The following is an 8463-nucleotide window of genomic DNA, read 5'->3' as shown; positions in this document are numbered from 1 at the left end:
TCCTGAGGTGTGAGAGAGCATGACAATTTTTTAGAAATTGAACAAAACTCATGTATTGGACTATAGAATGCCAGGGTTAGGTTCAGAGAGAAAAGGGTGAAGACTTAAGAAGGAGTTGGATAATTTGGGGTTTTGTAATAATATTAAGAAGTTTGGACTTTATTCTGAAGTAATGAGAAACCACTGATGGGTTTTAGGCAGAAAAGGGCATGATTAGATTTCCCTTGTAGAAAGATCGTTCTGACAGTTGTGTGGAGAATGGATTGTAGGAGTCCATTTGGATATATAGCTAGTTCACCTAGGAAGGTATTTTAGTAATTCCTGTGATAGAATTTGATGATCTGAACAAGGTTAGAGAGAGGTTTAAGAGAAAGAATGCACTGGACTTTGTGACTGACTGGGTGAGGGAGGGGAGTGACAAAGGAGAAAAAGGAAGCCAAATATGGTATCAATTTCTGGCTCATAATTTGAGTACTCATGGAATTGTTTATTTTGAGGTACTTATTGATGATCCAGGTAGGAAGAGTTCAGAAATTGTCTTAGAAGTGAAAACAGAACAAAGATAACAGGTCTGGGAGTCATCAGCATGTAGGTGGTCAGTGATGCCATGGGAAAGGATGACAATGCCCAAAGGGTGGAGAACTAGAGAAGTGGAGGGCCCACGTGACAACCCTATTAAGAAAGTGAAGAGGTAGGCTGGGAAAAATATGTCTATAAGACAAAGGAGCAGCCAATGGGTAGATGGATAAACTTCCCTGGTCGCGTATATGATTTAAGTCATTCTTCAGAGTGGATATGAATTTGTCCTGGGTCATCCATTCCATTTTTAAACTCTTGTCACATGTGTAAACTGCTTGCACAAGGCTTGCTGTCTAGATAATTTGTTTTGTACTGTATCTGGATGTGTGGATAGATAGATAGATAGATATAGATACTGTGTTGATCTTTTTCCTTTTTGTTCATGTATTATGCTTGATTTCAGCATGAATGGCAATGTAACAGATAAATACTTTTTTGCCTGTTTTTTTGCTCTTAATTTTAAAAACCAGCATATTTGAGAAGGTTCAGTACAATAGCCACATTTCAGACTTTTTGAGCAGGTTTGGCAGGAGGTCAGGGATATCATAAGACTTGTTGGAAATCAGTTCTTGTAAAATAAAATGTTGGTGGTTTAAGAAAATAATTCAGGGACAGATGGATCAAATTTACTTCCACACACATGAATTTGAATATGAAGTGGTTGACCAAATGCATTTTGCACTCATCTAAACATAACTCTGTGAATATTGAGTTTTAAAAATGCTGATTTGTGTGTTCTTTTACTCTTCTACTATTTGGCCATCATCTTTTACTAGTTAATTCCTTTGATTTCTCTGGTGGCTTAATGTTTGGAGTTGCATACATAATTTTAAGGAAGGAAGTGCATACCAAAACTGCAATGAGATATCACCTCACACCTATTAAAGTGGTTATGAAGACGACAAGAAATAAGCAGTGCTGGTGAGGATGTAAGGAAAAGGGAACCCTTGTGCACTGTTGGTGGGATTATAAGTTGAGAAGAGTCACTATGGAAAACTGTGTGGTAGTTCCTCAAAAAATTATAAATAGAACCACTATATGATACAGCAATCCTGATGCTGGGTATATATCCAAAAGAAATGAAACCACAATCTCAGAGAGGTGTCTGCACCACCCATGTTCATTGCAGCATTATTCATAATAGTCATGACCTGGAAACAACCTAAGTGTTTGTGGATGGAAGATGGGTTTAAAAAAAAGTGACTCTCTCTCTCTCCCTGTCTCTCTCTATATGCCATAGAATATTATTCAGCCATAAAAAAGAAGGAAATTCTGCCTTTTGTGGCAACACTGATGGACCCTGAAGGTATTATGCGTAAGTGATAAAAGTCAGATGACACAACAGGGGTGATTGATTGCTCTTCCGTGAGGGCTCACTGAAGAGTTGGGGACATGAACTTTCAGCTCTGGGGCTAGAGTGTGGGGTGTAGCCATATTCATCCCACCCATGAGTGCTGAAAGCCTTCAGAGAGCAAAACAGCACCACCTAGTGGAGGCTGGAGCTTACACCAAGCCCTGCCCCACTGTGTCCTGGAAGCGCATTTCCAGTGAACCAAGTGCAGCAGGTCCCTCCCCCAGAAGACCAGCAAAAACAACGCCCACACCAAGTCTACTGACCAGTTTGATACAAAGCTTCTACTCTAAGGGAAACAGGATATATCTTCCTTTTTACTTTTGTTCTTTACTTTTCATTATTTTTTTACTTATTTTCTTATTTTTTCAATTCCCTTTTTAAAAATTTTTATTATTAATTTTTTCCATTTTTATATGTATATCTTGTGTATATATATTTTGTATTTTGGAATCTAGATTCTTTTAACAAGCAGGCAGAAACACCCCCAGATCTAGCTTTTTGGTTTTTAGGTTTTGTTTTTTGTTTTGTTTTGGTTTTTTTGTTTTGGTTTGGTTTTCTCTTTCTGCTTTCTTTTCTGGACAAAATGATGAGACAGAGAAATTCACCCCAAAAGAAAGAATGGGAAGTAAACTCATGGCCAGGGGCTTAATCGGTATAGATATAAGTAAGATGTCTGAACTAGGATTTAAAACAACGATTTTGGAGCACCTGGGTGGCTCAGTCGTTTAAGTGTCTGCCTTTGGCTCAGGTCATGATCCCAGAGTCTCAGGATCGAGCCCCACATCAGGCTCCCTGCTCAGCAGGAGGTCTGCTTCTCCCTCTGCCCCTTACCCCACTCATGCTCTGTCTCTCTCAAATAAATAAATAAAATCTTTAAAAATAAATAAATAAATAAATAAAACATTTATAAACTATAAACTAGCTGGGGTGCATAGATTACACTAGAGAATCCCTTACTGCAGAGATAGAAGAGCTAAAATCTAGTCAAGCCAAAATTAAAAATAACTGAGATACAAACACAAATGGAGGCCATAAAAATGAGGATGGATAAGCAGAGGAGTGAGTCAGTGATATAGAAGATAAAATTATAGATAATAAAGTTGAAGGAAAAAAAAGGAATGGATCACAAAGGTAGACCTAGGAAACTCAGTGACTTATTAAGACCTAATAACATTCTTTTCATAGGAATCCCAGAAGATGAAGAGAGAAAAGGGGGCAGAAGGTTTATTTGAACAAATTATAGCTGAAAACTTCCCTAATCTGGGGAAGGACACAGACATCAAAATCCTAGAAGCATAGAGAATTCCCATTAAATTCAACAAAAACTGACTATCATCAAGGCAATATCTGCCAAATTCACAAACTACACAGACAGGGAAAGAATCCTGAAAGCAGCAAGGGGAAAAGTCCTTAACCTACAAAGGGAGACAGATCATGCTTACAGCTGATATGTCCACAGAAACTTGACAGGCCAGAAGAAAATGGCAGGAAATATTCAATGTGCTGAATGGGAAAAATATGCAGTCAAGGATTCTTTATCCAGCAAGGCTGTCATTTCAGAGTAGAAAGAAAGATAGTTTCCCAGACAAACAAAGGTAAAAGAGTTTGTGACCAGGAAACCAGCCCCTCAAGGAATTTTAAAGGGGACTCTTTGAATGGAGGGAAAAAAAGGAAAAAAAAAGGCCAAAAGTACCAAAGACTAGAAAGGACCAGAGAACATTACCAGAAACACCAACTCTACAGGTAACACAATGGCACTAAATTCATATCTTTCAGTTATCACTCTGAATATAAATGGACTAAATGCTCCAATCAAAAGACAAAGGGTATCAGAATACATTAAAAAAACAAGATCCATCTATATGCTGCCTACAAGAGACTCATTTTAGACATAGAGGCACCTGCAGATTGAATGTGAGGGAATAGAGAAACATCTATCATGCTAATGGACATCAAAAGAAAGTCAGAGTAGCCATACTTATGTCAGACAAACTAGATTTTAAAACAAAGACTGTAACAAGAGCTGAAGAAAAGCATTATATCATAATTAAGGGATCTGTCCATCAAAAAGATCTAACAATTGTACATATATATATGCCCCCATCTTGGGAGCGCCCAAATATGTAAATCAATTAATAATAAACATTAAAAAACTCATTGATAATAATACAATAATAGTAGGGGACTTTAACACCCCACTTACAGCAATGGACAGATCATCTAAACAGAAAATCAATAAGGAAGCAATGGCTTTGAATGATACACTGGACCAGATGGACCTAACAGATATATTCAGAACATTTCATCCTAAAGCAGCAGAGTACACATTCTTTTTGAGTGCACACGGAACATTCTCCAGAATAGATCACATACTGGGTCACAAGTCAGCCCTCAACAAATACAAAAAGATCAAGATCATACCATGTGTATTTTCAGACCACAACATTATGAAACTTGAAGTCAACCACAAGAAAAAATTTGGAAAGACCTCAAATACATGGAGGTTAAAGAACATCCTACTAAAGAACAAATAGGTTAACCAGGAAATTAAGAAATAAAAAAATACATGGAAACAAATGAAAATGAAAACAAGACAGTCCAAAACCTTTTGGATGTAGCAAAGGCAGTCCTATGAGGGAAGAATATTATAATTCAGGTGTACCTCAAGAAGCAAGAAAAATCTCAAATATATAACCTAACCTTAAACCAAAAGGAGCTAGAAAAAGAACAGCAAATAAAACCTAAAGCCAGAAGAAAGGAAATAATAAATATTAGGGCAGAAATAAATGATATAGAAACAAACAAACAAACAAAAAACAGTAGAAAGGATTAATGAAACTAAGAGCTTTTCTTCAAAAGAGTAAAACTGATAAACCCTTAGCCAGACTTATCAAAAAGAAAAGAGAAAAGACCCAAATAAATTAAATCATGAATGAAAGAGGAGAGATCACAACCAACTCCACAGAAATATAAACAATTATAAGAGAATACTATGAAAAATTATATGCCAACAAACTGGGCAACCTGGAAGAAATGAACAAATTCCTAGAAAGACAACTGCCAAAATTGAAACAGGAAGAAATAGAAAATATGAACAGACCCATAACCAGCAAAGATATTGAAACTGTAATCAAAAATCTCCCAACAAACAGAGGCACCTGGGTGGCTCAGTTGGTTAAGTGTCTGCCTTTGGCTCAGGTCATGATCACAGGGTCCTGCGATCAAGCCCCCTGTCAGACTCCCTGCTCAGCAGGGCATCTGCTTCTCCCTCTCACTCTGCCCCTCTGCCGGCCCCTGCTCAGTTTCTCACTTTATCTCTCAAATAAATAAATAAAATCTTTAAAAATGCACCCAACAAACAGAAGTCCTGGGCCAGATGGTTTTCCAGGGGAATTCTATGACATTTTAAAGAGTTAATACCTATTCTTCTCAAACTGTTCAAAAAAAAAAAAAGAAAAGAAATGGAAGGAAAACTTCCAAACTCAACTAGGAAGCCAGTGTTACCTTGATTCCAAAACCAGACCAAGACCCCACTAAAAAGGAGAATTAGAAACCTATATTCCTGATGAACATGTATGCAAAAATTTTTCATAAAATACTAGCAAATCAAATTCAACAGTACATTAAAAGAATTATTTACCATGATCAAGTGGGATTTATTCCTGGGTTGCAGGGGTGGTTCAATATTCACAAATCAATCAATGTGATACACCACGTTAATAAAAGAAAGGATAAGAACCATATGATCCTGTCAATTGTTACAGAAAAAGTATTTGACAAAATACATTTGACAAAATACAACATCATTTTTTGATAAAAACCCTCAACAAAGTAGGGATAGATGGAATATATCTCTATGTCATAATGGCAATATATGAAAGGTACATAGATACTATCACCCTCAGTGGTGAAAAACTGAGAGCCTTTCCCCAATGGTCAGGAATAAGACAAGGATGTCCAGTCTCACCATTACTATTTAACTTAGTAGTAGAAATCTTACCCTTAGCAATCAGATGACAAAAGGAAATAAAAAGGCATCCACATCAGCAAGGAAGAGGCCAAACTTTCACGATTTGTAGACAACGTGATACTCTATGTAGAAAACCCAAAAGACTCCACCAAAAAATTGCTAGAACTAATTCATGAATTCAGCAAAGTTGCAGGATATAAAATCAATGTGCAGAAATCTGTTGCATTTCTATACACCAATAACAAAGCAGCAGAAAAAGATCAAAGAATCAGTCCCATTTGCAATTGCACCAAAAACAATAAGATACCTAGGAATAAACCTAACTAAAGAGGTAAAAATTCTGTACTCTGGAAACTATAGAACACTTATGAGAAAAATGAAGAGGACTCAAAGAAGTGGAAGAGCATTCCGTGCTCATGGATTGGAAGAACAAACATTGTTAAAATGTCTGTACTACCCAAAGCAATCTACACATTTAATGCAATCCCTATCAGAATACCAGCAGCATTTTTCACAGAGCTAGACCAATCCTAAAATTTGTATGGAACCACAGAAGACCTGGAATAGCCAAAGCAATTCTGAAAAAGAAAAACAAAACTGGAGGTATCACAATTCCAGATTTCAGGCTATATTACAAAGCTGTAGTCAACAAGACAGTATGGTACTTGCACAAAAACAGATACATGCAGATCAGTGGAACAAAATAGAGAACCCAAAAATGGACCCACAACTATATGGTCATGTAATCGTTAACAACACAGGAAAGAATAGCCTATGGAAAAAAAGACAGTCTCTTCAACAGATGGTGTTAGGAAAACTGGACAGCTACATGCAGAAGGAAGAAACTGGACCACTTTCTTACACCATACACAAAAATAAATTCAAAATGGATGAAAGACCTAAATGTGAGACAGGAAACCATCAAAATCCTGGAGTAGAACTCAGGCAGAAACCTCTTTGACCTTGGCCGTAGCAACTTCTCACCAGACGTGTTGCAGGAGACGACAGAAACAAAAACAAGAATTGGGACTTCTGGGGCGCCTGGGTGGCACAGGGGTTAAGCGTCTGCCTTCGGCTCAGGGCGTGATCCCGGCATTCTGGGATCGAGCCCCACATCAGGCTCCTCTGCTAGAGCCTGCTTCTTTCTCTCCCACTCCCCCTGCTTGTGTTCCCTCTCTCTCTGGCTGTCTCTATCTCTGTCAAATAAATAAAATCTTTAAAAAAAAAGAATTGGGACTTTTATCAAGATAAAAAGCTTCTGCGCAGTGAAGGAAACAATCAACAAAGCTAAAATGCAGCCTATGGAATGGGAGAAGATACTTGCAAATGACATATCAGATAAAGGGTTAGTATTTAAAATGTATAAAGAACTTATCAACCTCAATACCCCCAAACCAAATAATCCAGTTAATAAATGAGCAGAAGACATGAATAGACACTTCGAAAGAAGACATCCAGTTGGCTAACACACATGAAAAGATGCTAAATGTCACTCATCGTCAGGAAAATACAAATCAAAACCATGATGAGAGACCACCTCACACTTGTCAGAACAGCTAAAATTAACAACACAAGAAACAACAGGTGTTGGTGAGGATGTGGAGAGAGGGGGACCCTCTTACACTGTTGATGGGAATGCAGACTGGTGTAGCCACTCTGGAAAACAGTATGGATGTTCCTCAAAAAGTTAAAAATAGAACTACCCTATCAGCAGTTGCACTACTGGATATTAATCCAAAGGATACAAAAATACAGGTTCGAAGGGGTACATGCACCCTGATGTTTATAGCGACATTATCAACAATAGCCAAACGATGGAGAGAGCCTAAATGTCCATGGGCTGATGAATGGATAAAGAAGATATGGTATATACATACAATGGAATATTAGCCATCAAAAAGAATGAAATCTTGCCATCTGCAATGACATGGATGGAATTAGAGTGTATTATGCTAAGTGAAATAAGTCAGAGAAAGGCAAACGTCATCTGATCTCATTCAAATTATGTGAAGTGATGGATTGCCTTATTGTAATCGTTTTGCAGTATGTACATGTATCAAATCATCATATTGTACACCTTAAACTTACACAATGTCATGTGTCAATTATATTTCAGTGAAGCTGGAAAAAAAATTCCTACTCAAAGCAAAAAACTTTTTTGTGAATCCTAGCAAACTGTCTTTCAATATCAGCTTAAACAGTTTTAGTAAAAGCAAGTGAATTGAGAAATTTTTATATAATCTATTGTAAAATCTAACCATTAGAAAATTGTTTTCTGTTCTGAGCTAAAATCTACCTTCCTGGAGCTTCAGCTCACATCTTCATTACTCTTATCAGCTGATGGCCCTCTTAAAGCTGATTTTCAGAATTGAGCACTATATTCCAAATGAGGGCATATCATAGTTTTGTTAATATTGCAAAATATTATATCAGCTGCCATACACAATAGGCTCACACAGCCTATTATCTCTTTAAGTCTATGTATTTGATTCACATAAACTTTTTCTTCTTTGTTTTCTTCCTTCCTTCCTTCCTTCCTTCCTTCCTTCCTTCCTTCCTT

General features: G+C 37.2%; 1 protein-coding gene across 1 annotated transcript in view; it reads right to left on the bottom strand.

The window, feature by feature from the left end:
- PPP1R1C (protein phosphatase 1 regulatory inhibitor subunit 1C) overlaps nucleotides 1–8463 on the bottom strand; it is a 119417-nt gene that overhangs the window by 73233 nt on the left and 37721 nt on the right. The gene's annotated exons all lie outside the window — the stretch shown is intronic.

Source organism: Ursus americanus, chromosome 1, assembly GCF_024610735.1.
Source record: "Ursus americanus isolate L20-20 chromosome 1, mUrsAme1.1.p, whole genome shotgun sequence".
NCBI lineage: Eukaryota > Metazoa > Chordata > Mammalia > Carnivora > Ursidae > Ursus > Ursus americanus.
Note: the sequence above shows the minus strand (reverse complement) of the source record. Positions and strands in the feature narration are given on the sequence as shown.